Source organism: Notamacropus eugenii, chromosome 2 (assembly GCF_028372415.1).
Source record: "Notamacropus eugenii isolate mMacEug1 chromosome 2, mMacEug1.pri_v2, whole genome shotgun sequence".
Taxonomy (NCBI): Eukaryota; Metazoa; Chordata; class Mammalia; order Diprotodontia; family Macropodidae; genus Notamacropus; species Notamacropus eugenii.
In genome coordinates this window covers 145,434,956-145,462,815 of record NC_092873.1, presented here as the reverse complement: position 1 = coordinate 145,462,815, position 27,860 = coordinate 145,434,956, and the positions used below count along the sequence as shown (strand labels likewise).

At 37.0% G+C, this 27,860-nt stretch overlaps 1 protein-coding gene across 5 annotated transcripts in view; it reads left to right on the top strand.

Moving 5' to 3' along the window:
- Window positions 1–27,860, top strand: part of FILIP1 (filamin A interacting protein 1) — a 261,568-nt gene that overhangs the window by 21,732 nt on the left and 211,976 nt on the right. The gene's annotated exons all lie outside the window — the stretch shown is intronic.

Sequence of the window (27,860 nt, the reverse complement as noted above, 5' to 3'; positions counted from 1 at the left end):
ATCTCTGTTACCTTTTCAGTGGGCAGTTATTGTGGTAGATAGAGTACTGGATTTAGACTAGGAAAAACCTGAGTTCAAATCCTGCCTCAGACATTTGCTAGCTCTGTGATCCTCGGGTAGTCATTAACCTTTATTAGCCTCAGTTTTCTCATCTGTAAAATTGGGATAATAATAGCACCTGCCTCACAGGGTTGTTGTGAGGATCAAGTAAGATAGCAAATATAAAGTGATTCTCACATCTTAGAACACTATATGAGCTAACAACGATGACTGTTATTATCCCTCTGATACTATGTCCCCATTGAATGAGGTCCCTTATAGGAATAAATGTGTATATACAGATCTATATCTGAGTGTCTTAGTCTCCAGGGCTTTGATGTCTTCATCTTTTCTCCCTAGGGTCTCTACTTTTTCTCATAATCTAGAATCAAATGTCTTCTTGCAGTCTCCCCTGAACATGAACCATGAATAAAGAGGGCAGCAGCTCTTCTCCATGTGTGTGCTGCATCCCCAGTCCTATTATTCAGGAGTCAATCATCTCTTCATTTTTTCCTCAGTGACTACGTTGCTCATTAGATCCTCCCTCAGAGGAAACCCAATTTTATTTGATAGAAACTCTAGTAAAAATTTTGATGGTAAAGGTGATTGAAACTATTGTATAAGCAGATTTCTTGGGTCATCAATAGACTTCAATTATCTACTGCAATTTTAGGTATACGTTACTATAGATAATTAAAAGGTTTCTTTTTTCTTTTTATTTTGTAGTCTAGACTTGTGATTTCATTCACTTGGGATCTCTGAGTTAGGAACCAATACAAATCAGTAACTGTTGTGTCTTAGAGAGTTGCCTTGTACAACTAAGATGTTAAATGATTTATCTAAGGTTGAAGAGCCAGAATACATCAGAGGTGATACTTCTTAGGCATTCATAGAGAATGGGCTAGCATAACCAGGTCATCCTTTATACACTCCTGTCTGGAGCTTGAACCCAGTACGTCTTATTGAGAGCTAATAGAATAAAACATTGTCCATCTCCAAGATAAAGCATATGTGTATAAATGAATGAGTGAACAAATGAAAAAGTATTAAGTGCTTACTATTGTGCCAATTACTGTGCTAAGCACTGGGACCACAAATTAAAAAATCAAGGCATTCTTGCTCTCAAGGTGGTCACACTCTAATTGGGGCAGACAACAAATAAAAAAAAATATTAGCTTCAGGGAGGATGGAAAGGTCTCAAGTCCTAAGAGTACAACAGCATCACCTTGGGCCTCATTATCCCACATGGAAATGTTAACCAGAAGAGAATTTTTGAAATATTTTAAAATCAACACAACATCCAAATTCCACATAGAAAATATTTAGAGCATGTTGTGAATACTTTCTCCTTATCTTTAGTGTCATCCATCAAGTGCCTATAATGTGGAAGAACAAAAGGTAGTTCCAAACAATTAGGTCAATGCAACAATAAGGGATGTCTTTCCTCCTTTCTCTCTAAAATGAGTATATTTCATACCAATTTATATAAAAACTCCTTATTAAAGGTCTGCTATGTGTAGCATTAGCCCCTGGGGAAGAAAATTTAGCTAAGGAAGGGTTCCTGACATTAAAAATACTTACAATATGAAATAATACATGAATGAAGCTAGAACAATAGAATTGCTTTGGAAGAATCTGAATGTAAGACTTGGAAATTTACTTCAGAGGCAATAATCACTGAGGGGTTTTGAGCAAAGGAGTGAATGAGTCTTTCTTGGACATAATAAATATTTGTTCAGCTGAATCTGAAAAATTGTTAAGTTGAATTGAATGACTTGATCTACATATAAGGAAGTTAAGTGATACGAAATGCTGGGGAAATAGGAAGATCTGTTAGGACATTATTGCAATATTATAGGCAGATAAATTATAATGAGTTCCTATGATGGCAGTGGGACTAGAGCAGATGGAACAGACATGAAAGATATTTTAGAGGTGGAATTAAAAGAATTTGATGATTGATTGGGTATACAATCTAAGGAAAGAGGAAAAGTAAAAAAATATTGTGCAGATTTTGAACAGGGGTGACTAGGTGATTAATTGGTGGTACCACAGACAGAAATAGTGAAAGCAGTGGTAGTTTTGGAAGAGAGATAATAAACTCCCTTTTAAATGTGTTGAATTTCAGTTGTCAGTAGAACATCAAGGCAAATTTGTCCTGTAGGCAGTTGGATGTTGGGATTTAGAGTTCTGCAGTGACGTCAAGACTAGTGAGCTTTAGTGCTCTAAAGTTCCAGAATTCATCTGCATGAAGGGAATTGTTCAAACTATGGGAGCAAATTGTATTGCCAAGTGTAAAGTTGTAAGAGATAAAAAAAGATAAAGATAGAAAGATAAAGTCAAAAGATCCTTGGACAGAAGCTTGGAGAACATCCACCTCAAGTGTTTAGAAAAGAGGATGAAAAGCTAGCATAGAGAAAGAGGAGTAGTTAAAAAAAGCAGTAAAATCAGGAGAGTGGGATGTTTCTGAAACCAAGGGAGGACAGAGTCCAGAGGGAGGATGTGGTTAAATAGTAAACGTTGCAGAGAGGTCAAGATAGATAAAGACTGAAAAAAAGTTGGATTTGGCAGGATAATCACAAGTGATCAAGTCATATCAGTGGATCTGTTCTTAATTGATGCACAGCTGAAAGGTACATACCAAAAGACATTGCCATTACTTGCAAATGCATCAAAACAATGACTGGAAAATTGAAAAGAGCCTGAACTAAAGATTGGCTAATTTTTTCTCATTTTATTTTTGTGTTCTAGAGCTTGGAATTGGGCTTGTGAAAAAATACTATTTCATCTCTTTAAATAGTGGTTAATCCATGGTAGGAGTGCAATGCTTTTAACAGGACACCTAATATACCAACATGAAGTCAGAAACTTGGTTACTTTCCTTGGACTTCATTGATGGTTGGTTCAATTTCAAGAGTCATAGAGATGCTTTGCCTATAACCTGTACTTACAAAATGTTTGCTGAATTGATTTGAAATGATGGAAGACATTACAGAGAGTTGAAATGGTAGCTAGGGTAATGGAGAAATCACTGGCTCTGAAGGCAGAAGATCTGCATTCAAATCTTGCCTTTGATGTTTACTGCTTGTGTGACTTTGGACAAATCACTTTAACTTCCTGGGTTTCAATTTCTTAATCTGTAAAATAAGGGAGTTAGACTGGTTGGCATCTGAGGTAACATTTGGTTCTGGATCTAAAATTCTAGGAATGTATAGTAAATTAGTAGAGGCTCTGAGAATGACAATTTTAAAGAATTTTGACTGTGAAAGGAGGGAGACATGTGACTACAGTTGGAAGGGGTAGAAGTGTCAAGTAAAGTCTTCTTTTGAAAGTCTGAGTACCTATTGGGAAAAGCCAGTGGAGAGACAGATCACAAGATCACAAGAGAGAATGATCATAGGAGTACCTCTAGAGGAAGCAGGAGGAGAGGAGATCAAAGAGCAGACTGAGGGGTTCAGCTTAAGAAGGAAATAAGAAAACTTTCCATTGAGATAAGAAAATTGACATACCTTAAAAAAATTCAAAAACACTGAATGAATCCACAATGCAGGAGACAGGAAAAGGATCATTTAGGAGTGGGAAAGAAGACTTGTTAGAAGAGAAGGAATGGTAGGAAATCCTTACCCCTTTTGGATCCCTTCTCCCTCTTACTTTTCCCTACCTTTTCACCTTCCTTTCATGTGTTGTCTTCCTCATTAGAATGTAAGTCCCTTGAAGACAATCTGTCTTTCTTTTCTCTTGTAACCCTAGCACATAGCACAGTACTTGGCGTGTAATATTTGTTGCTGTTGTTTTGTCGTTTGAGTTGTGTCCAATTCTTCATGACCCCATTTGGAATTGTCTTGGTAGGGCTATTAGAGTCATTTGCCATTTCCTTCTCCAGCTCATTTTACAGATGAGGAAACCAAGGCAAACAGGGTTAAGTGACTTGCCCAGGGTGACACAGTTAGTAAGTGTTTGAGGCCAGATCTGAACTCAGGAAGACAAGTCTTCTTGACTTCAAGCCTGGCTCTCTACCGAATACATACAATAACCATGTAATAAATCTTTATTGACTGCCTGCCTTTGTCTTGAATATCTTCTCCCATGCAAAGCAAACTGGAATGTACAAATCTTAGCAGAAGCCTGTTTCCAACTTAACTCCAGGAAAAAAAAGGCTCAGGCTTCAAGATAAAAACAGCTGTAGACAAACAACTAAGCATAATAACTAATAAATAAATCGTAGTTGTGATTTTTGACTCCACAAATGGAGTTTGGCTATGCTAAATTATAGGTGAACTCATAGCTTTTTCATGGTTTATTTACCTAGAACCTAGAACTGAACTTGCCCTGGGATGTTTTTATAACACTTCTATTTGCCTTGTACAGGTTGTCAAAACTCAGGATATTTTAGTCTTCTTAAGTTAACCTTCACTGTCAGAGTCCATACATAATGATTTTTTTATGAAAATTATTAACTCTCAACAGAAATCTGTTAGAATGTAGCCTTAGCATGAAATTGACTGGCTTGGTTCTGATAGCTAGTAGAGTATTTGAGGTTCAAATAAATGAGATACCCATTCTTAAGAACCACAAGTGATCATGTCATGATCTTGATTGTTGTACAATTGAAAGATACTTGTCTCCCCAACTGATAAATGGTCAAAGGATATGAACAGGTAGTTTTCAGAGGAAGAAATCAAAGCTATCTATAGTCATATGAAAAAATGCTCCAAATCACTATTGATTAGAAAGATACAAATCAAAACAATTCTGAGATACCACATCACACCTATCAGATTGGCTAACGTGACAAAATAGGAAGATGATAAATGTTGGAGAAGATGTGGGATAGTTGGAACACTAATTCATTGTTGGTGGAGCTGTGAGCTGATCCAACCATTCTGGAGAGTAATTTGGAACTATGACCAAAGGGCTACAAAAATGTTCATACGCTTTGACTCAGCGATACTGCTTCTAGGACTGTATCCCTAAGAGATCATAAAAATGGGAAAGGCTCCCACATGTACAAAAATATTTATAGCAGCTCTCTCTGTGGTGGCCAAGAACTGGAAATCAAGGGGAGGCCCATCAATTGGGCAGTGGTTGAATAAATTGTGGTATATGAATGTAATGGAATACTATTCTGGTATAAGAAAAGGAAGACTTCAGAGAGGCCTGGAAAGACTTATATGAACTGATTCTGAGTGAAAGGAGCAGAACCAGGAGAATTTTATACACAGCAACAACCACAGTGTGTGAGGATTTTTTCTGGTAGTCTTAGAACTTCATTGCAATGCAAGGACTTAAAAAATTCCCAATGGTCTCTTAAGGCAAAATGCCTTCCACATCCAGAGAAAGAACTATGGAATTTGATCACAGAATGTAACAGATCACTTTCTGTTGTATTACGTTTTGGTTTGTTTTATGATTTCTCCCATTCATTATAATTCTTATATGCAACATGACTAAGGTGAAAATGTATTTAATAGGAATATATGTGTAGAACCTATATACAATTATATGCCTTCTTGGGGAGGGAGGCGGGAGGGAGGGGGAAGAGGAGGAAGGAGGGAGAAAAAATCCAAGTTATATGGAAGTGAGTGTAGAATACTGAAAACAAATAAAATAGTAAAAAAATAAAAATTAAAAAAAAGAAAGGTACTTATCAAAAGACCTTGCTGCTACTTTTAAGGGAACAAACCAGAGACCAGCAAATTGAATGAATATCTTAGCTATCGTCTTCATTTTTCTCATTTCATTTTGAGTTCCAGAGCTTGAAGATGGGCTTATGGAAACTGTTCTTTCATTACTTTATGCAGTAGTTACACCATGGTAGGAATGCAATGTTTTTTTAACAGGATGTCTAACATACTAACAAGAGGTCAGAATTTTGGTGACTGTCACTCTTCCATTGAGTCCCAGAAGGAAATTTAAACATTGAATAGGGGGAGGACTAGATCACCCCTAAGATCTTTAATATTATATGATTTAATATTCCACAAATAAGTAGGAAGGTACTACAATCCAAGGAAAGGTCAGAGAGAAAGATCACTAACACAGAACATAGGGGCCTTAAATTCCGGTGACATCTGATGGAATTTTAACTTGAACTTGACCCTTATTCATCTTATCTTCTCACACATCTGTGTCTTTTTCATGCTATTCCTCTACCCTATTTGTATTAGACATCACTCTGAGCCTTTCTTAATCAGGTGAAGCCCTTTCCTTCCCTCAAGACCAACTCTGGTGTTCTCTCCTTCATGAGACCTCTAACTCTTCTCTTTCCCAAGTGAAAAGTGACCTCTCTTTCCACAATTTCTCATATCATTTTTGTCTGGATCTTTCCTGTGCATTTTATCTCACTTTTTTTAAATCACAGTTATTTGTATATGTAGAGTTTGGTACATTGGAAAGAGGACAAGATTTGGAGTCAGGAAGACCTGGGCTCAAATCCCACCTCAGGCATTTACTAGCTGTGTGATGCTGGGGAAAGTCATTCAACTTCTCTCAATCCCTAAAATGAGGGAATTGAGCTAGAAAGTCTCTAAGGTCCCTTCCTACTTCAAATCGATGATTGACGTCTTTCCCATCCACCAGATGTAAATATCTTAAAAAGAAAGTATGTAATAGAGACAGGCAGGTGGTACAGTAGATAGAGTGCTGTATCTGAAGTCAGGAAGACCTGAGTTCAAAAATGACCTCAGACACTAACTATCCTGGACAAGTGACTTAACCTCTGTCTGCCTCAGTTTCATCTGGGAAATGGAGATAATAATAGTACCAAACATATCTGGATAAAGAAGATTAAATGAAATAACATATGTAAAGTGCTTTGCAAACCTTAAAGTGCTAACTATTATTATATCTATTTTTGTATCCCCCAAATCTAGCACTATGCTTGTCACAAAGCATGTGTTTAGTATGTTTCTTTTTTTAAATTAAATTTTATTTTAAAAAAATCAATAAATATTCATTTTATCTTTCTCCTATCTTCCATACCTCTGTGAGGAAACAAACAAAACATGAATAAACCCTTCTAGCAAATATACAGTTAAGCAAAACAAATTCACCCATTGGACATATCTAAAAATATGTTTCATTCTGCATATTAAGTGTATCACCTCTCTGTTATGAAGTGGATAACATTCTTCAATACAGGTAATGTAGAATCATGGTGGATTGTTGGGTTGATAAGAAATATTAAGTCTTTAAAAGTTATTCCTTTCTACAGCATAGTTGTTGCAAAAAGACTTGTTTTTGTGTTCTGTTCATTTCATGCTGTGTCCAATCATATAAATCTTGAATTGAACTGAAATGTCCATAGGTTAGCTGCTGATAGTAATAGCAGGGCTTCATATTCCCTCGAAGAAAAAGTAGGGAAAATTAACTTAATATTCAAATGAGAAAGTGATTATATTGGGTCTTGGTGCCTTGTACACAGTAAGGACTCAATACATACTTATCAAATTGAGTTGGATTGAATTGATGGTTGGACTGCATGCTATTGTGTCTTCTTTTATCTGTTTTCCCATAACTCCTCAGAATTATTTCTAGTCTGAGAATTTGCGTCTGTCTGTTACAAGACTCTACGTAAGTCACACAACCTTTTTGGGTCTCAGTTTTCTCATCTGCATAATAAGCAGGTGGGATTAGAAGACCTTTAAAGTTCCTTCTGGCTCAAAATTTAAGATCCTAAATTCCTAAGAACAAGATCTGTTGGCTTATTGATTCCCTGAATATAACAACTTGAACTTTAAGAAAGAGACTAAGTGAAATGTATTTATTAGCTAAAAGATATTTATATTTCTCTACTGTCATAGGATTTATTAGCCCTGAAGGAATTTTACTTTTAATTAATACACCTTTATTTTATCTTTCCACCTAGCATGTTATTTTTAGTAGCTGATCTTCTGCTTTATTTTTTAAAGTAACCCCAAACTTTTGCTTGTCTATTATTTATAAACCTAGTACATATGTAGACCACAAGGTTTGGAAAATCAAGTTTGCAAACACATGACATCCTCATTTCTTATAAAATTTCTAATTCTTCATGGTTGCATTTGTATACAAAATCTATTGAGAAGTTTTAAATGAATTTTGTGGGGTTTTCCCCCACAAAAGATTTCATCAAAGAGAGAAATAAAGCAATACATATTGAAAATCAGTTGAATTATCAAAGCTCAAAAACATGTGTCACTTTGATTTAGACTATGTTTCCCATCATTCATAAAGATAATGTAACTCATAGCTCCTACTATTGGTAACAGCACATGGACTGTGACTTATTTGCAGGAGTAGTGATGAATTTGTGTTGAACCATCTCTTCATACTCTCTCTCCTAATTTCCTTTGTGAGATATTGAAATTGAATTGGTTCATACATGGAGATCAAACCTTCCATTTTGATGTTATTTATATCATGTCATCATACTTTAACTAATCCAGAATAAATGTGACTTAAAGTTTAGATAAAAGGATGGAAAAATTATTCTAATCATATTTACTTGCAGTTAGAGTTCAATCAAACTCCTTTAGGACATTATCTTCTCTTGGGCTTTTATAAATCAGGATTTGGCATCTGTAAGAAGGCTATCCAGCTATTATGTAGCTCAGAATAAGAGTCTCTAAAGTCATAGATTCCCAAGATTTTTCTCCAGAAGATATAGAGTTAAAAGTCTAATATAAATCTCTTACTAGGAGAGTGATATCTCTTAGCTCCAAATGCTTCTGCAGTATATGCATGCAACATTTCTTTTTATAAAACATTTCTTGGCTAACATGAATAAAGCTTGGCTTTCCCAAGAAACTTCTAGTATTTAAAGATAGAAAAGATCTTCTCTGATACCATGATGTTGAAATCATTGGTGTAAGTATATATCACCTCAATTTAGACAAAAGTTGACTTCATTCTTTATGACCTTAACATCCTCCTTGACCTCAAAGCATCCTTTTTTACAGTGTTTACAGGATTATCTCCATAAATCTTGATGTTGACAACCATGGTAGGCTGTTTACTTCTATAACTGCATGACCTCCATTTCTGTTGAAATTCTCATGAAATGAGACCCTCACATACCATTTAGATTATCCCCTTTCTTCCAAGCTGAGTCTATCCTACTTCTCTAGGACCAGGAGGTCATCATCATTGTCTACCCATCCCATTCCAATGTCTGAGCTTAATCCTGCAACACATAACTTAGTTTGCTGAGGTTGTGAATAGGACTTTTTACTGGTAGCGAGACATTGTTGATTTTGAGTAGAACATGGCCTTAAAGCAGGCCATTGTTTTTCATAGTTGTGGTGTTTGTATCTCTCCAAGTTCTTCTATATTGCAAGAGCAACCAAAAAGTTCCCTAACCTTTAAAGCCTTCCATGATAATTTGAGACAACATTATTATCTTCCCTTCCTGACTATTCGTAGTTCTTATCGTCTCTACCACACATTGGCACTTGATTATATTTCATTTAACACACAACAACAACAACAATAAAAGAGGCAGTGTGGTGTAGTAGTAGGAGCGGGATCTGGAATAAGAGGACTTGAGATTCTAATCCTGCCTCTGTTTCCCTGACTCTGTTGACCTTGAACAAATCACTTATCTATTCTGATTGTCAATTTCTTGATCTATGAAACGATGGAGTTGGACTTGGTAACTTCTGGTGTCCCTTCCAGTTTTAAATATATGATCCAACTCAGTGCTTGCAATTGGAAAGTGCTTTACAGTGTACAAAGCATTTACACAGCCACTACCTCATTTGATCCTCATAACAATCTTGTAAAGAATGCAAGTATTATTACCTCCATTTTGTGTATGAGGATACTTATAGCAATAAGATTTGGATTTGAATGCCAGCATGGCCCCATCATCACTATGTTACCTTGGATAAATTATTTAATAAATTTGTTGAGGCTAAATGATTTACCAAGGTTGTACAGAGAGGATGTGTCAGTGTTAGGATTCAAATTAAGATTTTGTTGTTACCAAGTCCATCTTTAATTACTTTCTAATCACTTCATGTGTATTTGTCTTGTATCTCCAATTTTACTGTAAGTTCCATAAGGGCAGAGACTGTACCATTTTTTTTCTTGGCTAGTTGTGCTCAGATAAGCATTTGTATTATAGAATTATAGTCATCAACTTTCAGTCTGGGAGAGACCTTAGAAACCATCTAGCATACCACCACCTTTTTACAGAGGAGGAAACTAGTGTTCAGTGAGGGAAAGTCGCTTGTCTAAGGTTGCTCAGAAAGTGAGAGGCAGAGTCAGAACAAACTTCCTTTATGTGCATATAGAAGCATAACATGGCCAGATGCCCAATCATTGGTGTTCGAAAAATGTTTACTGACTTGAAATGAACTTTTTCATTTAATTATCTCTGCAGGGTGTTCTATTCAACTGACCATCTAAAGCTCCTCCAAAGAGGAGCCTCATAAAAGCTTCTCTACCAATAAAGTACCACCAAATAATAATATTTTACATGGTAGAGATCTATTAAAAAGTCTTTCAATGCTCCTGGGATAGCAATGGGAATTATCCGAATTTGCAAATGAAAAAGCTGTAGGCATCAAAAGTTCTCCCAGGTATTACTAGTACTAGATAGTACTAGCTAAGAGGCTGAGATCAGCCTCTTATTTCATATTATTGAAGCCCTTATTCCTAATCCTTGGGTCAACTTGAGTCTCTAAAGGCTATTTTTTTTAAGAAGAAAAATTTAGCCTAGTGCCACTGAATCCATGTGACCATCTCCAGGAATGTGTCAACACTCAAAGGATACCTTAGCAATCAGGATGAATTTTTTGCTAAGTTGATAAGGAGCCTTTTGATATATATAAAAAAAAAAACTAGGACTTTTTAAGGGCCCCTTTAACCTTTGGACATAGTCAGGATGTTCATAGCTTTCATTTTTGCTGATTGTGAAAGTATGAATATTTTGGGGGGATTAGAATTCATAAAAGAGTCTTTTATGCATAACCAAGCATTTGAGAAGAATTTGAATGTATTTTGCCAAGCAATGGTAATACTTTCTGTTTAGCCAAAGATGACTTAAAAGCTTATTAAGCTATAACATAAGCAAGCTACTGTCTTCTTAGCATCAAAATCAGAAAGTATTCCTATTTTAATTTTAAGCCAATAGTCTAGAACACGTAGATACTAGGTGGATATTTCTATTGGGCTGTAAAACCTATCTGATGTAATTTTCCTTTATTTTTTAAAAATTAATTTATTTAGTTTTTTACAATGACTTGCATAAGTCTTAGATTTTCTCACCATTTCCTCCCCTCTCCCTCCCCGAGAGGGCATGCAATCTGACGTGGATTCTATACATACAATCTTAATAACCACATTTTTACATTAGTCATGTTGCATAGAAGAATCAAAACAAATGAGAGAAACCATGAGAAAAACCAAACCAAACCAAAACATAACACAAGAGAAAATAAACTGCTTCATTCTGCATTCCAACTTCATATTTCTTTCTCTGGATGTGGATGACATTTTGCCTCAAGAGTCCTTTGGGAATGTTTTAGGTCCTTGCATTTCTGTGAAGTGCTAGTTCTATCAGAAACAGTCCTCACATACTGTGGCTGATACTGTGTGCAAGGTTCTCCTAGTTCTTCTCATTTCACTAAGGATCACTTCATGTAAGTCCTTCCAGGTCTCTCTGAAGTCCTCCTGTTCATAATTTTTTATAGCACAATAGTATTCCATTACATTCATATACCACAACTTGTTTAGCCATTCCCCAATTGATGGGTATCCCCTCAATTTCCACCACAAAGAGAGTTACTACAAATATTTTTGTGAATGTGGGACCTTTTCCCATTTTTATGATCTCTTTGGGATACAGTCCTAGTAGCGATATTGCTGGGTCAAGGGGTATGCACATTTTTGTAGCCCTTTGGTCATAGTTCCACATAATTTTCCTTTAACAAGGAGTGAGAATATCATGAAAATGTCTTGTCATTACACCTTTAATGGAAAGATGGGAGCTTGTCTTAGTAAATACTTTGATGGTGATTGCAAAAGAAATTTAAGAAAAAATAGGATTTCAGAGAGAAATTTTTCCTACCTGCCCAATGCAGTAGCTAAAATGTGAGAGATAGCATGATGGAAAAAGCAATTGATTTGTAATCAGAAGACTTGGATTTAAGTTGCAGCTTCTACACTGACTTTGGACAACTCACTTTATCTCTCTAAACCTCAGTTTCTTCATTCGAAAAATGAGGACAGTAATATTTATCCTGTCTACTTCAAAGAGTTGTGAGGAAAGCATTTGGTAAATCTTAAAATACTACAGAAGCAGGTAGAACATCAAAGATTTTGCTGTTTTGTGGAACTCCCAGTATGTGAGATCACTCCATCAACAAAAGCATCAATTCACCCAGACTTGGTTGATAAGTCTTAGGATATTGCTTGAGACACACAGAGGTTAAATAATTCACAAAAAATATGAGGGTCCTATTTTTAAACGTTAGAGGTGAAATTTGGATCTAAGTCTTCCTGATTCCAAACCAAGTACTTTATTAACTATTCTCTGCTGCCATTGCTAGGGAACAGGTGAATTATTATTATTGCCACTAATGATCATCAGTGTACATCTGCAGTATATGCACTAAAATGGCAGTTTTGTGGTCTGCACATCCAAACTACATATCATATGGTTTTTCCTGTGTTAATATCTAGGGTAATCTTTTTTTGAATGATTATATATCTCACGTAGGAGGCTTTGCAAAGTTGTACTACTCACAATGAGCATAATGTAATTCACAAAAAGGATCAGGATTAAATAGGACTATGATAGTAAACAATTAAAAAAAAAACTAAAAAAACCCCAAACATTTAACTAATTATAATAACTAATCTTCATTCCACAGAAGAGATAATGAAAGATTCATCTCTCTTCTTGGCAAAGAGGTGATGGGGAATATAGGATGTTGTCACACTGCTAGGCAGTTTTGATATAAATTGTTTTTGCTTAGCTCTTCTTTATCACAAGTGCAAGGTTCATGCCTGAGAGCTATGGGGATGGGGTAGAGGATGATATTTTCATAAATGACTAATATAAAAAGAAAAAGCATGATAAATCATTTTTAAAGCATTGAATAAGAGAAAAAGAATTGTCTGGATCATATTAGGGGCACTGCATAGTGCTGTTAATGATCCCAAACTTTTTCCTTAAGCAAAGGCCCATGTTTTTATACTAATATTCCTTCAGTGATGCCATATGGCTAAGAATCATGAAATATTATACTCCTCAAAGAATTAAATTAGCAGGTTGCCCCAGAAGATGATGGAAAGATTCATCATGAATGTAATTCAGCTTTAGTATATAACTAAAAGTTGTTAAAATATTTACCAAAGTGATATATAGTCAGAATAGGAGGTAGGCTGATCATATAGTAAAACATAACAGATAGTGCAGGTTTTCATCAAGTATATACATGATGTCAAGAGATCCAGAAAAAGTCCTCTACCATGCTGAATGGACTCTCTGTAGAGCAGTTATGGGAGTTCATAGAAAAGAATGCCTAAGGTGAGGAGACATGGATGGATTGTCATCTGCACTACCCATGTGAATGAGGTTAGATCATCAAAATAGAAATCAAAAGAAGAAATTTAAATGAGTTCTTAATTACATAAATATATGTACTGTAGATACAAGTATAACATTGGGTTACTTTGAAGCCCTCGTGCCACCCCCCCAATTTCCTGAAGGTCAAGTGGGTTTCTACTCCAAGGTTCTCTGGTTCTCTTAAGGGGATTGGGGGTATCTAGGCTTTTTTTGCAAATTACTCCATTCCCCACCAGTGGTGTTTACCCAAGTGTAGGGGAATCCCCTATATTCCAGTTCCATTTAACCACTCAGAGTCAGATTAGCTTTTACAAAGAAATATTTACTTAAAGATGCAATTACAAATATACAAACTTACTTCCCCAAAACATGTGAGTCATAATCCACCTCCCCTCTGTTTCACCTTAGTCTCTGGGGAATAGAAAGGGATTAGGTTCATAGTTTACCTTACATCCTGTAGAGCAAACAGTCCCAGTTTGTGCTTGAGTCCTAGGCACCCTAGCTCCTTTTGGCTTCCCTACTGGATTGCCTGGCTATACCATCCTGCCTACAATCCTGGAGCCAAAGCTACCATGGCTCAAACTCCAATGTCAGTTGGGTATCACCAATGGCATATGAAACTTAGAAGGACAAATGAAACAGAACAGAAACAAAATTCACAGGCCCATTTCTCAGAGTGGAAATAAAAGAAAAGATGAACAACAGTAGGAAGTCCTTCCCCTCTCACTGGTTCAGTTCATGTAACCTATACTGTGCGTAAATTGTGATCTTCATCCTCTGGACGTAGCAGGAAGATTTGAATCAGAAAGAGAAGCAGTAAGGGAATCGTCTCAACCTCATCAATCTTAAAGATGTCAGCCTGTTCCAGTTGCAGCCAATCAAAGGAAGCTATACCCATCCACATGGCTGGGGTAAAAAGGGCACCTCCGCTTTAGGAGATCTAGGTATGCCTATGCAAGTCCCTCAGGACACCTTTATTTTAGCTCTTCTGGGCATGCTCCAAAGGCTGCATTTACACAGAATTGAAAACTCTTCGAGAGACTTATTGATTGAGAATCTCTTCTGAACCATGGTAGCTAGAGGTGAGGTGGTTTAATTAGGTTATTTCCCTCATTCCTCTTCTACTTCCTATGTAAATTCTTCAGACTCCCCCTGAATATCCATTCACCAGTGCTTTGTCCATAATGAAAGTAGCTTTAAGAAACAATCTCTATTTTTTCTGTGAATATAATTTAAATGACTTAATTTTTACTATTCATTCTTTCTTTTCTTATTTCTTTGTCTCTTCTTAAACCTAGATAATGATGTTGTTTCTCCTCATTGAAATTTTAAGAATCTTCTTTTAATTATAATTTTAAAATTATTATTAAGAGAATGTTATTAAATATTTACTAAACACCAGTGTGCTAGGAGTTATACATAATATAAGAAATTGACACAGTCCAGGAAAACCTGAACGTATAAGGGTAATTGGGGGGGTGGGGCATTTCAAGGTCAGATGTGACCTTCTAGGTACTTGGGTGCAGCTTTCTGACAGAGTCCAAGTTTTACAGAACACATCCTTTTATCACCTGTGTTGACCTGAAAACTTGGTTAGAGAAAAGGCAACATGGCTAAATGCATACATTTTATGATTTAATTAATTAATTGATCAATTCCCCATAAAGAAAACAGTTACATAGCACTATGGAGTCAGAGGTGACTCTGACTACCTAGTACAGAAATCATCTGTCTTAAGTACATTTTGCCATGAGAAAGAAACTCTCCTAATTAAGCAAATCATAAATTAAGTAAGACAGGACAATTAACAAAGCAATGTTAGTCAGGCCTTGGGATTTCAGGCTGGGTAAGCATATGTCTCGGTGATAAGGAAAGAAACCCTACCACTAGTAAGTGGCAGGCTTCCTCCCCTAAACAGATAATTGACATAGGAAAGGGTAAACAATGTTCAATAGAAATTACGACCTAAGATGTCTATATTTTCTTTACCATTAATATGCCATAACATAGTACATGTTTGTAGATAATAAGATTCAAAGGAAAGTCTCATTATTCAAGATATAGTGTCTTAGGTTAAAGGTCTCCTTAAGGAGTGTAGAGTCGGCCTTGGCTGGCTTTTGCTGACATAGGAAGAGGCACTCTCTGAATTTACTTCAGAGAGAACAAAGAGATTATTCCAAAATTTTATATTAAACATTATCACCTGTCACCTGTCCTCTCACCTTTGAGTTCATGTTTGGCCTCCACGTGTTCCACCCCCTTCCCTCCCACACACACTTTCTCTCAGTGCCAGTAGCAAGGCCTCCTCCATGTGGCTGGCCTGTCGCCCCACCCCGGGTCCCTGCTCTTGCTCTCGGTTCTTTGTCCCTGGCTTCCACATGCCTTTGAACCATGTGCTAGGCCCCTTCCACCAGAGGTGCATAGCCCTTTTCCTACCTTTCTTCCTCCTTCCTTCGCTTTCCCATGTTGGGGGGCAATTTGCAACATGTAGAAACTTTAAATTCACTCACATAAAGGGAACTGTCTGAACTTAAGGAACCTCTTGTATTTAAACAAAGAATGACTAATCCAGTTGGATGGTCTAGAAGCCCCAGGAGAGCTTCTGAACTCCCAGAAGAGATTGTTCAAATTTCTCCCCCTTGCTTTATTTCCTTTTGTCTCATAATGACAGACTTCAATGTTGCTTTTGATACCTTCCCTAAGTTTTCTGATCATATCCATTATTGTTGCCCAGTGAATGTGAAATAACTTTGTTTTCCTTTTTCTTTCTTTTCTTGTTTTTTTTTGCTTTCTTGAGAAGTATGCTTCAACTTACAGATCAGCTGGAGGAAATGGACAATGAGTTCCTAATTCCAAATGTAAAGTTGGCCCTAGTTAACATATAATTGTGATGTAACGCTTCATCTCCATAGAAATCTGCTCAAATTCACTCTCCTGCAGAGAAGCAAAGCAGAGTAGATTAATAAATCCTTAAATTGCTTGGCTGGTAATTTCATCTTTCAGAAAGTGGAATAAATAACATGGAAGATTGGTGAAGACCTGATTCTAACAATTTAGGATGTTATAGATAGGACTCACCCTTTATTAGTTGTTTAACTTATTGACCTCTAATATCTTTTCTGACTGTGAGATGGTGATTCTATTATTGTTGTGTATTTGTTTGTATGCATATATGCCAGAGCATGAATAAGTGTGAACTGTGTTCTTAGTATAACCCAAGAGAGGACTTGTCAATTTATGGCATTTCTGTTTCCTGTCATTTCTAAGTGTAAAAAACAAACAGCAGCAGCCTCTGCCACTCCCAACCTCTCAAGAAAAAAAACAAACATCAAAAGGCCTGCCTCAAGTGAGAAGTTGTGAGATTATATTCTAGTTTATATTTCAATTCAAGCCATCCAACAAGCAATTATTAAGGGCCTGCTGCACGTAAGGAACTTTGTTAGCCACTAGGGTCACAAAGAAGAAACAAAAAGCATCGTATCACACCTTAGGGAGTAGGAGAAACCTAGTCTGGAGCAAAAGGCAGTGATAATTAAAAGGGAAATAGTTCTGGAAAGTGTAGAAGTAAACAAAAGAATTAACCCAGTCATTGGTCTGCTTGTGAGATGTGTTTTTCCTGATTTACACAGACAAAAGGCAGAGTTGTCTCCTCTGATAACTGGTAGTTACTACCTCTGTCATGCACAATCAAGGTGACTTAGGCTAAGTCCCTTACCCTCCCTGGACCTCAGTTTTCCCATCTGTAAAATGAGGGGGGAGTTGGATCTGATAATCTTAGAAGCCTAAATAGCTCCAAATCTAATTCTATGATCCTCCTCCTTTCTCCCACCCCTCATCTCTGTTCCCTTCTTCATTGTAGCCCCTAATTCCAATGCTTTGAATAACTGATACTCCCTCCTTCACCTAGAATGCCTCCTCTCCACACTTGCATCTGTCAAAATCCTACCCAACCTTAATGGCCTATCTGAAAGCCACTTTCTCCACAAAGCCTTCCATGCCTTTCTAAGCTGAATGTGATTCCCCCTTTCCCTGACCCTCCACAACATTTTGTTTGTAGTTTCTCTTTTGGCATTTGTAACATGTTATTAAACTATAGCTATTTGTACAAACATCTTATTTCCCATTAGATTACAAGCAAGAACTATACTTTATTCATCTTTGTGGAGCCTCGAGCATTTAACATGATACTTTGTTCATAGTAGGTGTCCTGTTTAATTGAGTTGAATTCTTGTATTTTTACCCCACAGGGGAAGATCAGTTGATATAAGATCACCTAACATTCTTTTTGAGGAATCTCAGTAGAGACAAAAGAATAATTATTGAAATTTCTAATTGTTCTTTCCATGGACTTTAGAGCATAATGTACATTATTCTGGTGGATAGTCCGACCAGGCAAAATGCTATGTCTTAGCACAGTGCTTGACACGTTGTTGTTGCTGTGTCCTGTACAACTGTTCATGTCCCCATTTGGGGTTTTCACATAGTAGGTGCTTAAATGTTTATTGATCCTTGACAGTGACCATTATTTCCAGCTTGGTGAAATGATGCTTGTATTTAAGAGGTAGTAGAAAATTCCCATCACAGCAGGCTCAATGGGTGTTTCGAAGCCTTCCTTAAAAGACAAAAGGAAACCATGTTTCATTATAATCATTTTTATGAGACCAAGGCTTAAAGGGTCAAGCTTCTATGTCTTGACCTGCAGCTTCTTTGGATTCCCTTGCAATGACAGATGTTCTTTTCAAGACTTAGGTTACTTATATGGGAAAAAGAAATAACAGATTTTTTAAAGGATGTAAATCCATTTGAGGTGAGTTTGTAAAGCCTATGCTGCTTTTTAATCCTGCCCTCTGATTCTTTTAACAGGCAATTTCAAACAGCTTCTCAGAGTGCTCAGTAAATAAAGTGCACACAACTTTTGTTGTGCTTCATTTTCATGATTTGTGGAGCTTCACATATGATTTTCAAAACCATGAGGAAGTGTTTTGAAAAAGGAGTTTACCAAAGTAGTTTGGAAGAACAATGGGAATTCTTTTTTTTTTCTTACATCTCTTTTTGATAAGGAAATAGATTTTAAAAAGCTTACACTGTTGTTCTCAAGTTCAGAAGACACTCTAAGTGAGCTTCTTGCTGGGGGTTGCTGAACAAAGACATAGGAAGGAACTGGAGTGGTTGGGGGTCATCGGTCGGGACTGGGGATAGGTAAATAGCCCCTTAGTATTTGCACCAAACACTGACTTTCCCACATACCCACAGGTACCTATAGGAGAGGATGATATAATTGGGAAAACCTATGAACTTTTATTTTCATTTTGTTGGTTGCAAATGTTGTATATGGGCAAGGATGGTTGTTGCTGAGGGGTCTGTTCCTGTAGTTTTATCATTGGAGTAAAACTCCTTTTATCAGTACAGACTGACAAATCCTTTGTAATTTATAATTTTGGTTGCTTGGTGGCATTGAAAGTTAAGACCTTGTCCCATAGCTGGTGCATGTCAGAGGTACGACTAGAACCCAAGTTTTCCTGAATACCCAGCTACCATCCGATGCTGTATAGCTTTCTGACATGGGATTTGGATAATAAAAAATTTTGAAGCTTAGATCATGAAGTACTGGGTACTCTAGAATTGGATTTATGTCCAGTTTTTGGGTCCTATCAAAGTATCACCTTTAAGAACAGTCTTCAAAAGGAAGGTGATATAAACAATTTATTTGTAAAGTGATCAAATGTCTCAGGACTTTCTGACTTCTTTTTGAGGTGGTCCTGGTCTATCTATTGCCTCTCCCTTCCATGTTTTTCTATTTCTTTTGGTCATCCTATCCCATTTCAATTCAGATTTTGTTTTGGTGATTGCTTCTGTCTCTCTTTGGCTTTGGTGCCTTCCCCATCCTCCAGCCCCAAGTCACTGTTCCACCAATCCATGGTGCTGTTTATAGCCATTTACCCGTCATCCCCCATCATAGAGTAGCTTTGACAGCATACATGAACTCACACAAAAGACAATTACTAGAAGGTTAGTAACTGGTTTTTTGTTCTTTCTTCTGAAGAACAAAGGAAATAGTTAATTTATTTTTAGATAGCTTAGGAGAAGCAAAGCTTATCTACAAGCAAGAAGATCAACTAGAGCAGAGGTGACAAACTCAAAACGAGATAGATCCTTGTGGCTGTATGTTGTTTTTAGAAAACCACAAATTAATATTATCTATGTTGTATTATATTTCTATTTATTTTGGTAAATATTTCCCAATTACATTTTAATTTGGTACATGGTGCCCTCTGGGAAAGGGCCTGAGTTAACATCTCTGAACTAGATGATCACTTATAACTCCCAACCTAGGGATTTTATCTTCCTATGGTTATGCACATGCATGGTTATGACTTTGTAGACTTGATATCACTGACTTCACAGATGCATATTAGGAAGAGGAAGAATATATTAGTGATGCCTTGCCCACAGGGCATGGGACAAGACTGAGCCTTAGACCTATGTTTTCACCAATATAGAGAACTCCCATGTGAGTAAACTTCCCTGTACCAATGTAGATTAGCACCTTCCCTGAAACTTGTAAGCTTAGAAAATTGCCTAGAATCCTGATAGGTTAAGTGACTTTCCTAATGGCACATAGCCTCTAGGTATAAAAGACAGGACTTGAGCCTGGGTTTTTCTGGATTGAAGCCAACTCTCTATTCACTATGCCGCCCTCTTGCCTTGTCTATAATAGGCTCTATGTAAATATTTGTCAAATGAATGAATCTTTATGTGAGTAAGTGAGTAAATGAATGACGAATATCTGAAGCTGAACTCTTTGATAAAATGTGGAGATTTCTTACCAGTGACATCTCTATTATCAGAGAAGAGTCATACAGTAAATGGAACAGTACAAGATATCTAGAATATTGTAGGCATATTACTCTATTAGCAATCTGAAAGGTCCCAGCAAATGGTTTGGCTGTAAATGAAGTGAGAAAAATCATGAGCAGAGAGATGACCTGCTCATAAATATTGCTTTGTAAACATTTATGAAATGTTCAGGCATTCGTTTTGGCTTTAAAAAGGGAAATATTTTCCCACAAGTATGGCATGCTCTGGATTTTGAGGAGAAAGAAGTTTTCTGCGACTTATAGATAGAAGTTTGATGCACAACTTACTCATGCAGAATGATTTTTTAAAGATCCATGCTATGTTAAACTTTATTCTAGTGGTATTCTCTCTTCTCCTCTTCCTCCTAGTTCATATTTTTGGCACATCATGGAACTCAAAGTACTGTATGAAAATTTACCATCCATTCAACCTAAGAGAACAACAAATGTTTCATTCAGTAGCCTAGTATTGACTTTTTAATTTTAAATTAATTTATTTCTTTTTAGTTTTCAACATTCATTTCCATAAGATTTTGAGTTCCAAATTTTCTCATCTCTCCCCTCCCCCCAACTCAAGACATTGTGCATTCTGATTACCGCTTCCCTCAATCTGCCCTCCCTTCTATCACACCCTTCCCTTCCCTTATCCCCATCTTCTCTCTTTTCTTGTAGGGCAAGATAGATTTCTATACCCCATCACCTGTATTTCTTATTTCCCAGTTGCATGTAAAAACAATTCTCAACATTTGTTCCTAAAACTTTGAGTTCCAGCTTCTCTCTCTTCCTCCTTGCCCACCCATCCCCACTGAGAAGACAAGCAATTCAATGTAGGCTATAAATGTGTAGTTATGCAAAAGACTTTCATAATAGTCATGTTGTGAAAGACTAACTACATTTCCCTCCATCCTATCCTGCCCCCTATTTATTCCATTCTCTCTTTTCACCTTGTCCCTCCCCCAAAGTGTTTACTTCTAATTACTCCCTCCTCCCATTTGCCCTCCCTTCTATCATCCCTCCCCATACTCCACTTATACCTTTCTCTCCTACTTTTCTGTAGTGTAAGATAGATTTTCATACCAAATTGAGTGTGCATGTTTTGTATTGACTTTAAAAAATAGTCACAATGAAGTCTTAGACATTAATTGATAGGAATGAAATTATGAAATACAAGTCCTTAATTATCAGATCGGTGTCCCATAAAAACAAGTTAATAAAAAATGTAGGTCTTTTTAAAAAAAATCTTTAAAAGGGCCTGATGTCTTGGGTTACATAGTATGCAATTCAAGTTCTGTGCTAATAGGACCTTTGGGAAGCAAAGGTCTTCCCTTTGATTATTTGGATACCAGGAAGGTTGAACATTGTTTTGATTCATTAAACATGGATATTTTGAATCTACCAAGGTATAGGGATAGCAGTTAACACAGCTCTCTCTTCCCATTCACTAACTTGTTTTAACCTGTTAAAGATGTTCCAGGAGATTGGATCCAAATATGTCAGTTAGCACTCCCTATCAATAACCAGTGACCCTAAGAAACTGGAGCCAGGGAAATGAACTGGTGATAAGGGGAAGGTGGTGAAGTCTGAAGTGACTGAGTAAGAATAAACCAAGATAAGGCACATTAGTCAGGCTTTTACAGTTACTTATTCTGATGTTTTCTTTTTGTTATGGTTCTTTTATCTTGGCTACCTTCCAGTTCAAATACATCATAATGACCTTTGCTGCTTTTGGCAACACCTTCTTCATAACACCCAGAAAACTTTGTTTAATTATTGGAAGTTTCAGAGGGTCTGCAATGTGTTAATTTTGGAAACTATCATTTGGTCTATTAATTTTTCAGCTGATTTATCTTCTTAAGCAAGCAAACATACGTTGTATATTTCTGCAAAATGAAAGATACTTGATTTTGTTTACAATTCCCATTACTCTCCCTTCCTCCTTGCCCCTAATCCTCATATATTTCATGGACTCAGTCCATGGAAAAAGTTTAGATTGTTGGTTAATTTCTATATTCACCCAATTTATATTATTATAGTTTATACATGTCTAAGTGTTCCTTTGCAAATGTTCATATGCTTTATTCGTATATTTATATATAGAGACAGCTTGGCATAGCAGCTAGAAAGATGGCTTTGGACCTAGGAGGACCTGGTGCATACTAGCTCTCACAGTGCACTGTGAGCTCCTCCATTACACTGTGAGCTTCTTGGGAATAGGGACTTTCTTTTGCCTTTCTTTGCCTGCTCAGTGCCTGGTACATAATAGGCATTCAACAAATTCTTGTTGACTAGTGACTCTGGGCAAATCACTTAACCTCTCTGTTCTAGGTAACTCTGTAAGACTGCAAGTTGCAGAGAAGCTACTGACCTGCATTGGCAGAAGAATTTTTCTCACTGGGGGAGTTCCCCATATCAATGAAATCACCATTCCAGTATCTACCTATATGTGTGTATTGAGTCTCTGTAGATTATAAATATTATCACATCAGTCACAATTAGTGGAACAGTTAGGATTAGAATCCAGGTCACATGATTGCCAGATCATTGATCTTTCTGTTATAGCATATTGTTTATTAAGACAGTAACTTCCTTAGGGGGAAAAAGCATGTCTTCCAAAAGTGTTTGTTGCCCTAAATGGTAGCTAGCATCTTGGTGTATGTGGATATGGCTTAAAAATGAACTTGAACACACTAGGGTGTCAGAGTTGAGTTAATTTTTTTTAGCCAAGATTAAAAAAAAAATAGACAAAGTTTTTGGAAGGAGATTATATGTGAAATGACTAGTATAAAAACTCAGAGGTAAGAAAAGGAAAGATATAAATGGAGGGTTCAAATATATCCAGGACATAGTAGACACTAAAAATATTATATGCCCAACTTGAGCCTGGTACTCAAAATAATATGTCCTTCAGTGATAGGAAAATTTGAAAGTACTAAATGTTTCTGCATAAGTTAGCTTGTTTGGGCCAGTTCTAATTCCAACAGAATGCTTTGTCTCTCTTACATATACAAACCATATTACCAAAGCCAAAAAAAGCTAACAATCATTTTAATACAGACAATTTTTAGTGACTACTAAAAAAAAAACCTCAGCCTATCATGGTGTACCCTTGGCTGTCTTCCTTTGGTTAGCTTCCAAAATGAAATACATAAATACCCAAAGCTTGTACTTAATTAGGATTGTGACTCTCAGTAGATTCCAGGAATGTGAGTTGATTGTCCTTTCTCAAATAGGACATTTAACTTGGGTAGAAAAGACTGAAGGACAAAACGCACTAGCATTCAATAGGGGCTACTGGATAAATATGAATAATTGTCAGTAATTCTAGGAATTTCATTAGGGGGCTGCTGATGTTCTGACATGTTTACCTTTTAAAATGCCTGTGTTGTATTAGATTTTCTATGTAGGTGGAAAATGAAGTTCTTGAACTGCTATCTCTAAAGTCACTGCTGAGAACCTCTTGGATAAGAATCAGTTACTTGCTTTAAGATGTGAGAGATTCCAAAAGATAATATTTAATTTGGCCTTTCATTGGAAATTTACATAAAAAAAGACTTATGGCTGCACTTCACTAGAGGGAGTGAACGTACTGTAGGTCTTGAGAATGAAAAGAAGGATCCTTTGCTTAATCAGGATGAAGCAGGTTTGAAAAATCCTGGGGAAGAACAACTCCATTGCTTCTGTAGGTCCTATACCTCTGCAGTTCTAAAAAGATTCAAAAAATAGATGTCTTAGTAGGCTTTGTTATGACCATGGTGCTTCAGATTTTCTAATGCCCATGGGAGTATATTTGTGGGGACACCATCCATTTACTTGATGTGACTCTGACTTATGTATCCCATTACACTCTCTGATAATAAGGCATAGACATTTCTGAGTATCTCCAAAAGCAGCCAGTGGTACCGATGCAGCTGGCCATTTAAACTCTGGGCTCTCTCCTCTTGAGGCAATTTGTCATCAGTGCTGACTGATTGGCTGGTTATATAGTTTCCCAAGTAAGATGAGATGGAAACCTGGACTCAGTAGCTTCAAAATCAAAATAACATTTGATTTCAATTACTTAAAGCAATCAGTATTGAAGAGCATTAATGTAAATGTTTGGGGAAGCTGGCTTGGAGAATTTGAAAATTCTTCCACTTTTGTTTAGAATCCTATAGAGTATGGGTAGCCTAATGCTGAAAAATGGGAGCTATTCAGAAAGATAGGTATGATCATTGCCTCCGAAATACGTCCTTGTTATTTCCAAAGAGTAAAAAGAAAAACAGAAAAAACTGTGATTATTTGGCAACGTGAAGGCTAGTATAAATAATAATTAGAAGACTGTTCCAGGTAGAATTTTTTTTTTTAAAGTAATCAGAGTTCAGGGTCTAGCTGCTTCTCAGGTATCTCTAAGGTCTTTGCATTTTAAAATGATAGTCGGACATTTTGTTTTCAAACCACACAAGAAGAAGCATATTTTTAATTCCACCAGCATCTTACTCTCATAGAAGTGGCACTGGGTTCTTGCATCAGTGGAGTGCAATCTCTTTTCCAAGCTGGAAAAGATTTGAATATTGGCCCAGTAATAACCTCCTTGGAACTGGTAATAGAAGGTGTTGGAAAAATATCTTAATTAAGCTGATACTGGGCAATTCCTACATTGACCATGAGGTGAACATTTTTTTTCTTGTCACAACAGGTCTAAGAAGCCGTCTTCTAAATCATAATGAGGTTGCAATCTGCATTGGTGGAGGGAACTCCAGTAGAGATATCTTGAAAATATTGAAGTAAGGAGTGCATTAAGAGGTTTTACTTGGATAAATGACCTCTAGTGGATCTTCAGCAAGGGTGAGAAGAAAGTTAAGGAGATATTTTCTGGTTGGCCAGAAACTGGAAGGCAAGAAAACTTCATACAGTGTGATCGTCATCATGAACATCTTCAGATGTTTTAGTGCCATTGGAATAATAAATTTGATATGGTGATGAATGCCCAAAACAAAAACAAAACAGCTAGTAACTGACTGAGACCACATTTGAACTCAGGTCTTTCTAACTCCAGACTTCTTGTTCTATCTACTGCACAATATAGCTGCCCTATGTAAACAAAAAAGGTAAATAGAAATTCTGTCAAAAAGGAAAATATGTAGTAATGGAGGGGAGCAAAGGACTGGGGAATCAATAAAGGCCTCGTGTAAGAGGTAGCTATTTTAGCTGAGAAAGGAACTAGCAAAGTCCTAGAGATGAAAAGGAGCAGGGGAGGCATTTAAGGGAAGTAGAAATGGAGAGAGAACAGCTTGTCCAGAGGCATGGAGATAAGGTACAGAATGTCATGTATGGGGAACAGAAAGCAGGCCAATTTGGCTGGAATACACAATGCGTGAGAGGGAGTACTGGGAAAGTTTCAAAAGACAGGTTGGATCAGGTTTGTGAGGGGTTTCCAATGCTAAAATGGGGGGCAGGAGGTCTGTCTTTTATTCCAGAGTCAATAGGGAGCCACTGAACATTTTGAGTCTTAATTAAACCAAAGATGCAAACAGATCATTAACAACAGGCAGAAAACCATTCATTTAAAAAATCATCATCCTCATTTCAGATAATATTTTAATTAACCACGAAGAGGAGTCTTTGCAGACACTCATAGAAGAGAAGCAATAAAAAAAATACTGCTCTGTTAAAAGAAGACCAGGCAGGATCAGAGACGGTATATAGTGTCATTGGATGCTTAGGTCATTAGATTATCTTGGCAAGCTTTTTACTCAGATGAACCATTTTGCTTGCTCTGGGGCCTCTGTGTAAACCTCATGTGGCAAGGGTTGACGTATGAATACATTTTCAGTACAATCATTCATGTTATTTTACAGAGCTCCAACATTTGGCCACCCCCCAACAAAATCTGCAGGACGGTTTCACAAATGTCTTCATTTTTTTGCTTTTGTAATGCTCGGCTCTTCTGGTTCTCTCTCTCTGTCTCTCTGCCTGTCTTTGTCTCTGTTTCTGTCTCTGTCTCTCTGTGTGTGTCTCAGTCTCTTTCTCTCTCTCTGTCTCTCCTGTCTCTGTCTCTGTCTTTCTGCATGTCTTTCTCTCAGTAGTCTCCCCTCCTTTACCCAGTAGCACAGAAATCAGTCAGGGAGCTTGAGTATAGCAAGAGTAACTCCTCCAAAGATGAAAATAATGAATCCTTGTGAAGCAAGGAATTGTTCAAAGGGAAGAATGCACATAATCTAAGTCTTTTCTGAGCTTACATTTTTACCTTTCCCTTCCCTCCTCTCTTGTAAATAAAGTGAGAGGTAGAATAATTCAATTGGAAAAAGAATTGAATTGGGAATCTTACTCAACACCTTATACCTCCTGTTTTCCTTCCTCAACTGTTAGAAACTCGTTTATTTCTGTGCCCATGCAAAATCCAGTTTTCAACTGAAGCAAGTGGGAGGAATGGTCCCCACTTGGATGACTCCTCATGGGATTTAGTAAGTGTTATTTCTACCCTACCCTAGAAGGGAACCATTTTTCTCACTGGTCCCAGAAATGACTCAACTTTGCTGTTTTCTAACTGTGGCTTTGGGTAAAGTCTCAGGACTCAGGCTTTTTGTGATAAAATAATGATAGCTACCATTTGTACTCTATCAAGTGCTGTCACTTTAAGATTTAAAAAGCACTCTACAAATATTATCTTATTTGGTCCCAACAACTTCTCTGGGAGCTAGATGTCAATTTTTTTCCCCCTGTTTTACAGATGAAGAAGACTCTCCCCGATTACTGACTCCTTTGCTGACTAGGAATATTCTCATAATTCCCCCATTCTTAAAAATCCTTAATCTTTGATCCTACTATCCCTGTTAGCTCTTATTCTATTATTAAGTCTTCCTCTTCTCAGTTCAACTTGTTGAGAATGTCATTTATGTGTTTCCACTTCCTTTCCTCTTGTGCTCTTCTAAACTCTGAAATCTGGCTTCCAACCTCACCACTCAGAAGAAACTCCTCTTTCCAGAATTGCCAGTGATCTCTTAATTGCCAAACCTAATGACTTTTTCACAATCTCATTCTTCTTGACCACTCTCATTTAGCTTTTCAGTTTCCTGAGTGCCAGGACTGTTTCTGTCTTTCTTTGTATCCCCAACTATTAGTACAGTGCCTGACACAGAACAGGTGCTTAACAAATGCTTATTGACTTGATGACTCTCTATAACCTTTGCCACTAGTGATTGACTTTTCCTCCTGTATATTCACTTCTCTCTGGGTTTTCATGACACTTCTTTCTCTTGGTTCTCTTATATGTGTGACCACTCCTTTTGAGTCTCCTTTGCTCACTCTTTCTCTGTGTTATTTCCTTTAACTGTGGATACCCCCACAAGGCTCTCTCCTGGGCTTCTTTTTACGCTCAATACTTTATCAGTTGGTGATCTCATCAGTTCCCATGGGCTCAATGATCATCT